Source organism: Acomys minous (genome assembly GCF_964271855.1).
Source record: "Acomys minous genome assembly, chromosome: 8".
Taxonomy (NCBI): Eukaryota; Metazoa; Chordata; class Mammalia; order Rodentia; family Muridae; genus Acomys; species Acomys minous.
The window spans coordinates 37,259,748-37,273,051 of NC_140489.1; the positions used below are offsets into that span (position 1 = coordinate 37,259,748).

Genomic DNA, 13,304 nt, shown 5'->3' on the forward strand with positions numbered 1-13,304 from the left:
TCACAGACAGTGCCTTCTCGCTGTGTTCTCATGAGATAAAAAGAGTGGCGGGGGTTGCTGGAGGCAGTTGTTGTCGTTGTTGTTGTTTTAAAGGATTTATTTATTTATTATTATGTATACAGTGCTCTGCCTTCATGTACACCTGCACACCAGAAGAGGGCACTAGATCACATTATAGATGGTTGTGAACCACCATGTGGTTGCTGGGAATTGAACTCAGGACCTCTGGAAGAACAGGTGGCGCTCTTAACCACTGAGCCAGCTCTCCAGCACCCCTCCTCCTTTTTTTTTTTTTTTGAGACAGAATCTCATGTGGTATGTGCTGGTCTTGAACTCACTGAGTAGGCAAGGATGACCTTGAACATCTGATCTTCCTGTCTCTCAAGTTCTGGAACCATAAGCGTGTGCCTTATGCCTAGTTTATGTGGTTCTAGGGATTGAACCCAGAGAGCCTCGTGCATGATAGGTGAGCTCTCTACCAGCTGAGCCAGGTCTTCCTGCATTGCCCAGGCTGGCCTGAAACTCTGAGGTTAAGTAACTTTCCTGCTGTAGTTTCTTTGCAGCTAGAACCAGCTGTGCTAGGCCCGAGGCAGCCTTGCACTATCTCTCTGACCTTGACCTCAGCCTATACTCTCCTCTGTGCCTTTACAGTGGTGGCTGCCCCTCTCTGGCTTGCACTTTATAGAGAACTGCTTGAGTGTGTGGCGCTGCTGTGCCAGCTCCCCGCATCTCTCCTGGAGCATGTGTGACTAATCAATGCCTCCCAGGCCAGGGTAGCCACTTTATCCCTCCCTGAGTCCTCTGTAGGGCAGAACTGAGCCACAGTAGAGGCCACGAGCATCGTCCACGGGTCCTCTGTTCTTAGAGGCTGGCTTATGCACACCAGCTTTGTTGTCTCTTGCCTTACCATGAGCCCTGTGGTAGCATATGGAGCTGTCGAGTGAACTCTGTCCATCAGGGCCTGGGAGGGGAGCAGGGCAGCTGGGTCACGAGGGAGGAATCAGGTTGAGTAGACCAAGCAATCCAATAGCACGACCTTCCCAGTGAGGGCTGTTGAAGCCTCAAGCCAGGCTCTCTGTGGTTCCTCTCTAACAAGCCCCATGCCGTGTGTGTGTGTGTGTGTGTGTGTGTGTGTGTGTGTGTGTGTGTGAGAGAGAGAGAGAGAGAGAGAGAGAGAGGGAGAGAGAGACAGAGAGAGAGAGAGAGAGAGACAGAGACAGAGACAGAGAGAGAGAGACAGAGACAGAGAGACAGAGAGAGACAGAGAGACAGACACAGACAGACACAGACACAGACAGACAGAGACAGACACAGAGACACAGAGACACAGAGACAGAGACAGACAGACAGAGTAGGGAGGGCATCTCTTCTCATCCATCATAAGGGTCAGGACTGATCCTCTGTAACAAAAGGGTTAACAAGAGAAAGGCATAACACGTTGACTTGATCAAAGTTACACAACGACCCAGGGGAAACTATTTATCTCTATGCCTCCGTTCAGTGATGGATGGGCAGCGGTGCAGCATTGTGCCGGGGCAAAAGGTCATGATCTGACGGCGATAGACAGCAGGCCAGCAGTGCCATTCTGTCCAGACGCTTCTCAGCATGTCTGTGCAGCATTCCTGCTCCCTTGGGGCTGGTGTTGTCCAGGGAGAGGGGAGACAGTGAAATTTCTAGAATTTATGGCTTGGTTTGGGGAGGAGGAATCCTGGAATCTTGAGGGGAATGAAAAAGGACAGAGTGCAGAGAGAAGCCATGGTTCTGAGCCCTGTCAGGCTCCTATAGTTTAAGTAGGCCAACATGAGATACTCTGGGTTATCATGTGATTCTAGACATGTGTACACAAATGCGGTACATTCTTCTTCCCCCATGCTTGCAAGCCTCTCTTACTCTCCACCCCTGGAAATCACAGTTTTATGCTTGTGAAAGCCAGTACATTGAATGCCACAGTTGTCATGGGGCTTTGAAAGCGAGAGACATTAAAAATGAGCGGAAGGCTGAACCCCTGACCTGTGGCCTTGCTTCTTAGATGCGTGTTAAACGTGCCGTGCTCTTAACTCCCAATGGCACCGATGGACCACACACGCCCCCCCACCCGTCCTTTCCTGGAATTCCGCTGTGGGCCAGCAGGTGGCGCTTGCGCTCTCCAGTGCCGCCCTCTGGGAAGACGCACTGAATATAGCAACGGGGACGGTGCTCTGAACCTGTAATTTTCAAACCTCTTATTCTACCACAAGGGAAACCTCTGAGGGTTTTCTTCTGGGAAAGGCAATTAGGTTAACCTCTTAGGAGGAGAAGTTGCCTTGCTGAGCTGGTCTGGGAAAATAAAATATCCTCCCAAGAGCCATCTTAAGGAGGGTGGGGAGAAACCACCAAGCAGCTTGTGGGAGGAAGGGGTTTGAGGCTGCCCGGGATGATGGTCTGGGAACTACAGAGAAGGGCTTAGGGCTTGGACGAGACATGCCTCGGGTCTGAGGAGGCCAAGTGTCTGCTTGTAGAACTCTGCGTTTCCAATAGAGGCCTATAGAGTCAGAATGGATACAGGATTACTTGGGGTGGATTGAAGGTACTCTGCTCATCCTTTTAAGGTCCAGGCTAGGCAGGGGGACTCCCTACACCACCCACCTGCTGTGCCTGGGAGACATAGCTTTGACAAGGCAGCCCATCCCTCGACCTCTCAGAGCCGTTGGGGGTGGGAACTGCAGTGAACAGAGCTGTGGAGCTTTGAGGTGGAAGATGAAGCCTTTGATGTGGTCTCATCCAGTGCGGGATCCAAGGACTGCTGGAGCGGAGATAGACTCACAGAAAGGATTTGGGAGAGGGGTGAGCCAGACAGGAGGACCTGCTTTGTGATGTCCTGAGTTGGAGAGAGTGACAGCCTTAAGGGGGTCACGGGGTGGGGAGGGGACTCAAGTCAGAGGTCAGTGTGAGAGAAAGTTGGTCCTTATGCTCCAGTTATGGATGAGGCTGGAAGATGCTCAGGCCCCATGGTACATACAATACCGTTCTGTTTTGTTTGTTTGTTTTGGTTTTTGGTTTTTCGAGACAGGGTTTCTCTGTGTAGCCTTGGCCATCCTGGACTCGCTTTGTAGACCAGGCTGGCCTCGAACTCACAGTGATCTGCCTGCCTCTGCCTCCCGAGTGCTGGGATTAAAGGCATGCACCACCATGCCATTCTGAAGAAGCAGCCCTACAGTAGGGAGCACGGGCTGTAGTAGATCTGCGTAGACTTGAAAGAGAAGCGTGTTCGGTACACAGATGGCACTCCCAGCTGGGGAGGGGAGAGGCAGGTGAGAGGAGGGTGAAGAGATGAGAAGCTATAAGATCCTCCGTCCTTCTTATGCCAGGTGTGGTCCGGAGGCCAGCAGCAGCCACACCCAGGGCCCTATTGCAAACGCCGCCGTATCTCAGGCTCAGACACAGAGTCTGTCCAGCCGACCTGCCTGCACACGAGAGTCTGAGAAGCAGAGCTCTCAGCCAGCGCCGAAGGTCATGGACACCATGCTGGCACAGCGAGACGCGCTGAGAGAACACTGGGGCTGTGTGCTCTGGAAGACCTCACCGTGCAGACAGCTCATCAGTGTTCAGTATAGCTCACACTCTTAGCGCTCTGAGGCAAAACTTATATACAATGAATATACATATACTGATTTGTGTGTGTGTGTATGTGTTATGCAGGAGTGTACACACGCATGTGCAGGTGCCCTTGTGGCAGCCAGAAGCAGAGGATGACATCGGGAGTCTTCTTCCATTGCCTTTGGCTTATTTCCTTGAGACAGAGAGTATTGCTGAGTCTGGAATCACTGCTTTTTGTTTTTCAACAAGGCTGGCTGATGAGCAAGCTCCAGCAAGCCTCCTGCTCCTGCTTCCCCAGCACTGGGTGGGGTTACAGGTGCGCATGCCAACAGCCAGCTTTCCCGCGGGCATGGAGGATTCGAACTCAGGTCCTTATTCTTGCTCAGCAAGTGCCCTTTCCCGCTGAGCCAGCCCCTCAAGCCACGCCCTCCTGGGTTTTTAACAAATGTGCCTAGCAATGTACTTTGGACTTGAGTCAAGGTATAAGACATCACCAGCAACCCAGAGAGTGCTCTCCAGAGGCAACTGCTGCCCTGCTCTTTCCACTAAAGACACTCTGTGATGAGCAGCCATCTGGAGCCCAGCACTCTTTCATTAAAAAAAAAAAAAATTATTTTATGTGAATGGAGAATTTTGCCTGTATGTATTTCCGTGTACCACTCATGTTCCTGGTGTCCATGGAGGGCAGGGAGGGTACTGGATCCACTGGATCCACTGGAATTGGAGTTACAGATGGTTGTGAACAGACTCCTGGGTCCTCTGTAACAGAGCAAGTACTCTTCTTTGGTTGTTTTGGTTGTTTTTGTTTTTTGTTTCCTTTTTCCAGACAAGGTCTCTCTGTATAGCCTTGGCTGTCCTGGACTCACTTTGTAGACCAGGCTGGCCTCGAACTCACAGTGATCCCCTTGCCTCTGCCTCCCAAGTGCTTCCCCCTTCCCTCCCTCCCTCCCTTCTCCCCTCTCTCTCCTCTCTTCTCCTCCTCCTCCTCTTCTTTGCCCCCTCCTCCCCCCTTCCTGTTCTCCATTTAATTTACCTCTGGACCAATCTTCGTTATCTCCTTCCTTCTGCTTTAGGCTTCATTTGGTGTCCTCGATCTACTTCCTTAGGTAGTAAAGCTAGGCTCTTGAGATCGCTCTTGCTTTTAATGTAGTGGGGGAGTGCAGGGATGGTCACCTCAAAATGTGACACCCTAGTGTGTTTGTTCTAAAATGAAGGAGAGCCTTGAGTGCGCTGGATGCCGGGAGAGGCTTTTCTCCTTTGTCTCTTTGATTGGATTCGGGACTGCAAAGGGAGAAAACAATTGCCCAAAGTCCTTTCTCTGATTTTCCATTAACTATACCAATTGCAAAAAGGCAGGCTCAGTCCCGCCACAGACTGTTGTCACACACATTTGTCTTCTATTTGGTCCCATTCCAGAGACAATCATTTATAAATGACTTCTCTATTTTGTTAGCCAAACAGTCTTTGTCCCAGGCCTTTGAATCCCCCTAAAGTCATTTATAAAATTGTCTCTGTCTCCATTCTCGCTCTCCTCTATAGAAATGGGGTGTATAAAAAGCGTCAGAACCATGTTGGGGTGTAGGTAAGTGACTGCCTTCCTACATGTATTAAATTTATTTGCCTTTTCCTCTTGGCTTACTGCACTGCATCATTAGGGACAGAGGGGCATTTTAATGCCTTATACTCAGAGCAGCCATGTTCTCTGTTTCTTTTTAAAAAATTTTTTATATGCGCTGGTGCTTGCATATGTGTCTGTGGAGTTGCAGACAGTTATGAGCTGCTATGTGGGTCCTCTGCAACTGAACTTGGGTCCTCTGGAAGAGCAGTCAGTGCTCTTGACCACTGAGCCATCTCTCCAGCCCTCCTCTGTATCTTATAAATTTTGCTGTGTTACGTTCTCTCTTCTTTCATCTCTAAGGTTATTTTTTTAAGGTTATTTTTTTTAAATGTCCAGTTTTAGTTCTTATTGATGTCTAACAAAATTCTGCTGTGCTTAAAAGACGACAGTTATTGTTTTAAATATTTTAAAAGGCACATTTGCTGGGTCTAGTGGTGCAGGCCTTTAATTCTAGCACTTTGTGGGCTGAGGCAGACAAATCTCTGGGTTCAAGGCCAGCCTGGTCTACATAGTGAGTTCCAGGTCAAGTAGAGCTATGCAGTGAGACCCCCATCTCAAGCAAGCAAGCAAACAGACAAACAAACAATAAAACAGAAAGCTCCGCTTGCTAGCCTGGCATGGAGGCAGAGGCAGGTAGATCTCTGTAAGTGAGCTCGAGGCCAGCTCTGGTCTACAGATCAAGTTCTAGGACAGCCAGAGCTACAAAGAGAAACCCTGTTTGGAAAAAACCAAGACATCTCTTTTGTATGAGGTACATTTACATGATAGTTGTAGTTTTAAAATTTCTGAGCCTTAATTTAGGATTAACTCAGTTGGCGCTCAGGTAGGCACAAGGCTGGGGGCGAGTGACAGCTAACTTGGGGACTAGTTGTTGCAAAGACTGATGCACACACGGGGTTGGTGTGATGTGTAAGGGGAACAATACAGGCAAAGTAGGGAAGATCTTCATTTACCTGTTCATCACAAAGACGAGGTCCACTCTCCTGTCTCTCCCAATAACTGGCTGCAGGGAGCCTCCCTCGTAGATGCGGAGCAGCAGAAGCAGGAGCCCAGAGACTGGCTGTTGTGAGTGTGCGATTGCAGCCGAGTTCAACCCAAGGTCTGTGCTCTGCTTTCTGCTCTGAAGCGAGCCTCCCTTTCATTTGCAGAAATAATAACATCACGAGGATGAAATAACTGACTCCTGTTGATGCTGTCATTACTATTAGGAGAGAGTTGTGTTAAAAGGCTGGAGTTGCCGGGCGGTGGTGGCACACGCCTTTAATCCCAGCACTCAGGAGGCAGAGGCAGGCGGATCGCTGTGAGTTCAAGGCCAGCCTGGTCTACAAAGTGAGTCCAGGGCAGCCAAGGCTACACAGAGAAACCCTGTCTTGAAAAACCAAACAACAACAACAACAACAACAAAGGCTGGAGTTGTGCTGCCTGCCTATGGTCACCTTTTTATCCTAATGATTTTAATAAGATAGCTTTTGCTTACTCTTTGACAGCTCCAAATGTGTAAATGATATATCTTAATCGTACCGACCTCCACTCCCTGTTCTCACTCCTCCCAGGACATCCCCAACATATCCCCCCCCCTCTTTCATAACCACTTGTGGGTTGGTTTCCCCCCACCCCCCACCGCCATTGAGTTCAATTTGTGTATGCCCTAAGTTGTTCCTCTCTGTCTCTGTCTCTGCCTCTGTCTCTGTCTCTGTCTCTCTCTCTCTCTCTGTGTGTGTGTGTGTGTGTGTGTGTGTGTGTGTGTGTGTGTGTGTGTGTGTGTTGTGATACAGACGTCTCATTTAGGCCTGAGTACTCAACCGTCACTTAGTCCTACCATTTTGACCATTAATGAGTCTATAGCAACTAGGTTGAGGGCAGCAGTAATCTATGTGTATAAACATAAATATTTAGAAGGCAATTCGGTATGTGTCTGTTTTGCAAAACAATTAATAGTGGTTCCTCCCTTGGGCCTACAGGATTCTAAGCTATGGGCATTTGCAATACCAGGCACAGGATTCCCAGCAGTAGAGCAGTTGGCTCTCCCCACAGCTTCCATGCCACTATTGCACCAGCGGTCACACCCTGCCTGGCAGGCCAGTGTTGTAGCATTCAAGTTCACTGTTGGTAAAATCACTGATGCCTCCCGCCCTTCTGGCAGCCTGCGAAGCACCTTCTGGCCAGCAGGAAGTTCTCAGGTCTTACAACCTAGCTCTGCTGAACACTCAGAAACAATCACAACACCTGTGTTGTTTTCAGCTCCTCTGGGGGTGCCTGACGAGTGGTTCCAATGAGAAATGTCCCCATAGATTCACGTGTTTTAACACTCTGTTCCCTGTTGGCCTGGCTATTTGGAGAGGCTGTGGAACGTTTAGGAGAGGAGCCTGGCTGGAGGAAGCATGTTCCTGGGGCTCAGGCTTGTGTTTATAGCCGCGTCCTGTTTCAAATTTACTCTGCCCGCTTCCTGTGTGTTGCAAGATATGGTCTCTCGGCTTTCTGCTGCTACTGCCATGCCTTCCCTGCCATTATGGACAACGAGCCCCAAGAACTGGAAGCCAAAATAAACTCTCCCTTAAGTTGCCATTTGTTGCGGTATTTTATCACAGCAACCACTCAGTAAATAATATACTGACTAGTAACGCGTAGGGAGCCTCCCTCACCTGGCACTGGGGTTTTCATTTAATAACCCGCTCTTGTGGCGGAAGCGCTGTCCACCCACCCAGGGTACCTCCCCAGCCAGGAGCTTAGGACTAGGTGTGCAGTAGCAAATGTGTGTTCCCTCCTGTGAACGGGGCATCAGATCCAGCCAGAAGGCAGTTGGTTACCCCATAGCACACTTGCCACTGTCACACCAGTTAGATACCTTACCTGGCGACGGTACTGTTGCACACAGGATGTCAACAACCAAGTACAACTGATGATGAGAACTTCCTGCCAGCATTGTCATAGCGCCTTCTGGTACCTTGGTGAGGGCTGGCTAGAATCTTCCAGCTCAGTTCCAACTTGATGTGCCTATGTCCTGTGACCAACGTGTGACCAAGGTTCAGGATCAAGGTCTTACCAGCTAGTTCTGCTGAGAAACCACCAATTGTGTAAGATGACTTATTTTATTTATGTGGATGTATCGGTGTGAGTGTATCTCCTGCAGTACTAGCTGCATGGTTGTGACTCACTTTGGTTTGTGCTTGTCTTGAAATGGTCTTATTTCTCTGTCAGTTTTAAACATAACTTTACTGGAAACAGCAACCTTGGGAGGTAGTTATTTACTTGGAATATACCATTTCATGTGTTCCTGGCTGAGGATTTTTGTTGAGAAGTCTAATTTTTTTTTTATTAATTCTTTGAGAATTAAGTACATGCATACAATATTGGGTTTCTTTGTTGTTTTTTGTTTTTGTTTTGATTGGATTTTTGGTTTTTCCAGACAGAGTTTCTCTGTAGCCTTGGCTGTCCTAGACTCACTTTGTAGACCAGGCTGGCCTCGAACTCACAGGGATCTGCCTGCCTCTGCCTCCCGAGTGCTGGGGTTAAAGGTGTGTGCCACCACGCCCAGCAACGTACAATGTATTTTGATGATATTCACCCTCCATTCTGCCCCGTCACCTCTTTAAGATCTACATCCACTCTCCACACTCTTCCAACTTAAACAATACAAACCCACCAAGTCCAGTTCGTGCTGCCCATATATTAAAAAGCGTGGAGCCGCCCACTGCAGCATGGTTGCAGCACCCTTAGGAAAACTGACGTTCTTTGCCCAGTAGCTATCAACTATCAATAGCCCCTCAGCTAGGGGTAAGAGCTTGTGAGCCTCTCTCTCCCCCTACAGATGTTATTGTGGTGTGTTTACTTTTGTAAGTGAGTTGGTGTTTTTATTGTATAGCTTTTAATTTTGAATTTATTAATTATCATTGTGTGTGCACACATGATGTGTACGTGTAGCCATGTACATGCCAACACGATAGATTTCCTTACTTCATTTATCTGCTTGCTTGTGTCCTCCTTGAAGTCGCCAATCATTTTATAGGCATTGCAATTCTTCATCAAGAATTGTACCCATTTTAGAATCTTTGTATTCAGTAACTGAGGAGTTACAATCTTTTGGAGATGTCATGGTTGCTTTACTTCATTGTGCTTGTTGTGTTTCTGTGTTGTGAGGGAAATACACACACACACACACACACACACACACACACACACACACACACAGTTTCTCTGTGGATCCCTGGCTGTTCCAGAACTAGCTCTGTAGATCAGGCTGGCCTTGAACTCAGACATCCTCTGCCTCTGGAGTGCTGGGTTAAAAGGCATGCGCCACCACTGCCAGGCTTTCTGTGCTGTGGTTTGTTCCACTGTTGATTGGGTATCTCTTCCAGTTTTAGTCAGAGATTTCCTCAGTAAGTAGCCTACTCATAAAGACTCAGTCCCCAGGACCACCGAGAGAAGACGATTAAACTGATCTAACAACAATGGCAGCAATCCAAATGGGATAAAGAAATACATTTAAAAACCATTAAAGCCCGATAATATACCACCAATGACCAGAGGGACTGCCGAAAGCAATGGACAGTACACTATCAAGCTAAAAGTCGTGTGTGTGTGTGTGTGTGTGTGTGTGTGTGTGTGTGTGTACACACGTGCTCACACATGAACATCAGATGATGTACACACGTGCTCACACATGAATATCAGATGAATGCCCTAAAGGACAGGAATAAGAAGGAGAGGGTTTAATAAAAGAAAGGAAGACAGAGAATAGAGAGGAATGCTATGAAGAGAAAGAGGAAAAAGCAAGACATTTTTAAAAGACACCCCCTACCCCCCCCCACCCCCCCCACCCCCCCCCCCCGACCCAGAGGACTGGAGAGATGGTTCAGTGGTTAAAAGCACTGGCTGCTTTCACAGAGGACCAGGGTTTGATTCCTAGACACCCACATGATGGCCCATAACCCTCTATAACTCCAGACCCAGGGATCCGACACCCTCTCTAGCCTTTGTAGGTACCAGACACGAACGTAGAAAACAGAATATACAGGCAAAGCACTCATATACATTAAATAAACATAATTTTAAAATAAAATAAAAGACTACCAAGTAGTAAAGAACATGTAAGCAAAACTACATAAATGTAAGAAGTGCAATAAGAAAAATAAAGGCTTGAAAAATAAGATGAAGTGGGGCTGGAGAGATGGCTCAGAGGTTAAGAGCAATGTCTGCTCTTCCAAAGGTCCTGAGTTCAATTCCCAGCAACCATATGCTGGGTCACAACCATCTATAATGTGATCTCATGCCCTCTTCTGGCCTGCAGGTGTACATGCAGGCAGCAGGCAGAACACTGCATACGTAATAAATAAATCTTAAAAAACAAAAAAAGATAAAGTAAGCTGGTGAGATGGCTTGGTAGGTAAAGGTGGTAAGAAGCAGAGTTTAATCCCTAGAACATACATGCTTTAAAGAAAGAACCAACTCCCACAAGTTGCCCTCTGACCTCTGCCATGACATGTTTTTTGTTTGTTTGTTTGGGTTTTTTGAGACAGGGTTTCTCTGTGTAGTCTTGTCTGCCATGATATGTATACATACTCTCTGTCTCTCTCTGTCTTTCTCTTTCTCTGTCTCTGTCTCTGTCTCTCTCTCTCTCTCTCTCTCTCTCTCTCTCTCTGTCTCTCTCTCTCACACACACACACACAAACACACACACACACACACAGAGTGTAAAATGTTGCTGAAGGTATAAAAATTAAAAGGGTGGCCCAGGCATGGTGGCACACGCCTTTAATCCCAGCACTCGGGAGGCAGAGGCAGGTGGATCTCTGTGAGTTCAAGGCCAGCCTGGTCTACAAAGAAAGTCCATGGCAGCCAAGGCTACACAGAGTGTAGGAACCAGGCCCGACTGGGCTGCCTGCCTGTCTTGCTGTTTCATGTCCTGTTTCTAGCAGCTTCCATGTCTGTGTTTATCTTGGTTAGCTAGTCATGTTTACTGCTCTGAGAACGCACCCCTCCCTTCCTCGAGACTTTTCCTCCTGTGTGCAATCACCTTTTGAGGGATTTCACCTGGGAGGAGGATTCCTGTTTTGCCGCCTATAAGAAGGCTCTTTGGAACTCTGAAGGGAACGAGAATAATAAACCACTGCCGCGGCTGCTGCAGCAGCTGCTGCTCTCTTAGCACAAAGTACCCGCTGTGTTAGTGTGTGTGTGTGTGTGTGTGTGTGTGTGTGTGTATGAGTTAAATCCGCAGTCCCTCGCCCTTGACTCGGTACCTCGAGTGCCATAACAGAGAAACCCTGTTTCAAAAAAAACAAAAAACAAAACAAAACAAACAAACAGACAAAACAAAACAAAAGCGGGAAACAACAACACAGAAATGTTGGAGCAGCTTTGTTCGGGATTCTCTGGGATCTGCCAGGTGGATAGGGTGGATAGGGTGGGAGGGCTGCAGCTGAACTTGAAGACTCCTGTCTTTTCTGTGATTGATGCCTATGTTCATGCACCTGACAAATGTCACGTGTCCTCTAGAGTTGTGTCACTTCAGTATTTCTCCTTCATCCTTCATCGTTGTAACGGGGAAACCTCTGCTGGTCCTACTTAGCTTTGCAGACTGTGAATTGGGAAGCTCTCTCACTCTCCCGTGACTGTCAAGGTTGCGCCTCCTGGGTTGTCGACTGTTCTGGTCAGAGGCCGTCTCCTGAGTGCACTGGGAAAGGAGGGGCAAACAGCACTGAGAGCCCATAAACAACCAGAGAGAGGGCCACTCAGGAAGCCTGCCAGACTTTTGAGTTCTAGGTTGCTATTGCAGTGAACACGGCAGCAGACAGGTGGCGCTAGAGATTGACCCACCTCGGATCTCAAGCTCAGGACTATCAGATTCTAGTTAATTCCCAGGTGATGTGATCAGCTCAGAGCTCCCAGCGCAGCCTAGTTTTGGTTTTGTTGTTTGTTGTTTTGTTCTTTTCATTTGGTTTTTTTAAAAACAGAGTTTCTCTGTGTAGCTCTGGCTGTCCTGGGACTTGCTCTGTAGACCAGGCTGGCCTCGAACTCACAGAGAGATCCACCTACCTCAGCCTCCTGAGCGTTGGGACTAAAGGCGTTTGCCACCTCCGCCTTGCAGCCTAGCCCAGTTTTAAATAATAGATTCTCTTTCTAGGTTGGGTCTAAGTTGGGCGTGGTGGCACACGCCTGTGATCCCAGCACTAGGGAGGCAGAGGCAGGTGGGTCTCTGAGTTTGAGGCCAGCCTGGTCTACAAAGTGAGTCCAGGACAGCCAGGGCTACACAGAGAAACACTGTCTTGGGTTGGGGGGCGGAGGTGCGAGATTGCGTCTAGCCACAGCCCTTAAAGATACAGGGGATGGGGCTGGAGACATGGCTCAGAGGCTAAGAGCATTGACTGCTCTTCCAGAGGTCCTGAGTTCAATTCTCAGCAACCACATCTAATGCTCTCTTCTGGTGTGCATGAAAACAGAGCACTCATGTACATAAAGTAAATAAATCTTAAAAAAAAAAAAAAGATACAGAGGATAACAAAGCAGATCTCATCCATCACTGCCTGAGGAGTCATCACGGTCTCACTGAAACCCACTACTAGCTTGCGGTTCTGAGAACTGTGGGCTGGTCCTGTGGGCAGGGCTGAGAGTCTCTTTCCTCTCAGCTGCCTGGCTTACCTTACTGATGAGGCTTACCTGCTGGGGAGCTGCATGGAGAGAGAGAGACGCCTTCTGCGTTTCCCGGCTGTCCTATCATGCCTGGGATGGCTGGTGTCCTGCTCTTTGTATCTCTGAGTAGAGTCTATTCTCTGTTTTCCTGACTCACTTCATCACACAGAGGCAGAGCCTCAGATCAACCCTCTAGCTGGAACACGCATACGGAAGCTCCGTTGAGCCTGTGTGGAAAGCGGCCACTAGGGGGTGCGCGCCACCTCCCAGGGTCCTGTTAAACCCGAAGTCTTCATTTGCGAACAGAAGCTTAAGGAGCATGCTCAGTTTTGTCAGAATACTTTCCACTGGTTGCTTCTTTGGACCCAGCTCAGGAATGTGAGGGAGGGCAGTGCACGTCTGTCCCTCTGTCCCTTTAGAGGTTTCCTCCAGGATAGGCAGCTCAAGCAAAACCTCGCTGCATAGGAGAGGGTACCCTCTGTCA

General features: G+C 48.4%; 1 long non-coding RNA gene across 1 annotated transcript; it reads right to left on the bottom strand.

Annotated features, from left to right (window-relative positions):
• Positions 1-11,533: 11,533 nt before the first annotated feature.
• LOC311604163 lies at positions 11,534-13,021 on the bottom strand. The gene is made up of 2 exons (XR_014781383.1): positions 12,848-13,021; positions 11,534-11,864 (listed from the first exon to the last, which is right to left on the bottom strand). It is a non-coding gene; the product is annotated as an uncharacterized lncRNA (long non-coding RNA).
• Between the last annotated feature and the right edge of the window lie 283 nt (positions 13,022-13,304).